This window comes from Amblyomma mixtum, chromosome 5 (genome assembly GCF_055824585.1).
Source record: "Amblyomma mixtum isolate Tamu chromosome 5, ASM5582458v1, whole genome shotgun sequence".
NCBI classification, from domain to species: Eukaryota; Metazoa; Arthropoda; class Arachnida; order Ixodida; family Ixodidae; genus Amblyomma; species Amblyomma mixtum.
The window spans coordinates 59,052,775-59,053,988 of NC_143016.1; the positions used below are offsets into that span (position 1 = coordinate 59,052,775).

Genomic DNA, 1,214 nt, shown 5'->3' on the forward strand with positions numbered 1-1,214 from the left:
AGTACAAGGTTATAAGATAGCTCTGTAGCTCTTCTTTGTAGTCATGTGACGGCGCTCTGCTGGACTGCAATCTACTTAACTCTCCCAACTGAAGCCTTCTCCACCTTGATTGAGCATTTCATCTACTAAACAGATTATGCCCGCTCTGCTCCCTCTTCCACGTATTCTCACGCTCTCATATACAGCAATGCTCTGATCCCATTTTAGTTATTTCTGCTCACTGAAAAGTGGCTACTATAAGTACGCCATAGCATTTGACCGCAGTATTTCACTGCAGAGTATACGACTCTATGCATGCGTGCAATTTTCCGACCTTACTCTACGTACTACCTAGTCTCGAAAAACAAAGCGCTCCCCTGGGAATAGCTGGAAAAGGTTATTGCCTTAATCTTGTGCTTAGCCGCTCGAGTTCCAAAAGCCGCGTTCTATCTAGCACTTTCTGTCATCATACTTTCTGCTTCAAAGCCTTACCATTTTTATTTTTGATTACTTGGGTATTTACTCTTACGTGAGCCACCAACTTCTGTGCGTTCCGCTTATTGTCGACACTACGCCGGTAAAAGTGTTATACAGCTTTCGCCGCCATATATCACTTCCTTTGACTTTTATTTCCTGAAAACTCCCCCTTTCGCATTTATTACGCTTCAATTGTAGGAATTGTCAATTATTTTAATATCATTAATTGTACCCTGCAATGTAATGCAATGTTGCTATGTAAATTTATAGGGCTCATCATTTTAAACCGTAACACCTTATTTCCAAGCACTAATTCCCAGTCCTATACAGTCGCCGCCTTCTTCTTTTTCAGATTGCTTGCAAGACGAGCAGTTTTTAGGCACAAACATTCCTGACAGGTGACTTGTCTCCCGTTTAGTGAAATTAAAAAAAAAAACGACCGCCCGAACGGGGGCTCGAACCCCGGACCGTTAGGTTAAAAGCCTAACGCTCTACCGACTGAGCTATCCGGGCGCGTAACGCCATCTAGTGCACCTTAACTGCAGCCCCCAGTTGCGACTCTCCGCGACGCTAGGCCTCGTGCAGCACGTGTGTAAGCTGCTTACTGTCTCGCAAGGCTTCATAACCGCCACTTTTCTTACTGCGAAAGCGGTCCAAACCAAGAATTTTGTGTGAAGCCTCGGAGTAACTCGGGTAAGCTCGGGATAGTTCGGAGGAGCGTCGCGTTAGCTGTAGCCAAAGGGAGGGTGACCTTGGCC

The 1,214-nt window shown here is 45.5% G+C and overlaps 1 non-coding gene across 1 annotated transcript; it reads right to left on the minus strand.

The window, feature by feature from the left end:
• Positions 1–896: 896 nt before the first annotated feature.
• Positions 897–969, minus strand: TRNAK-UUU (transfer RNA lysine (anticodon UUU)). The gene has a single exon. It is a non-coding gene; the product is annotated as a tRNA-Lys (tRNA).
• Between the last annotated feature and the right edge of the window lie 245 nt (positions 970–1,214).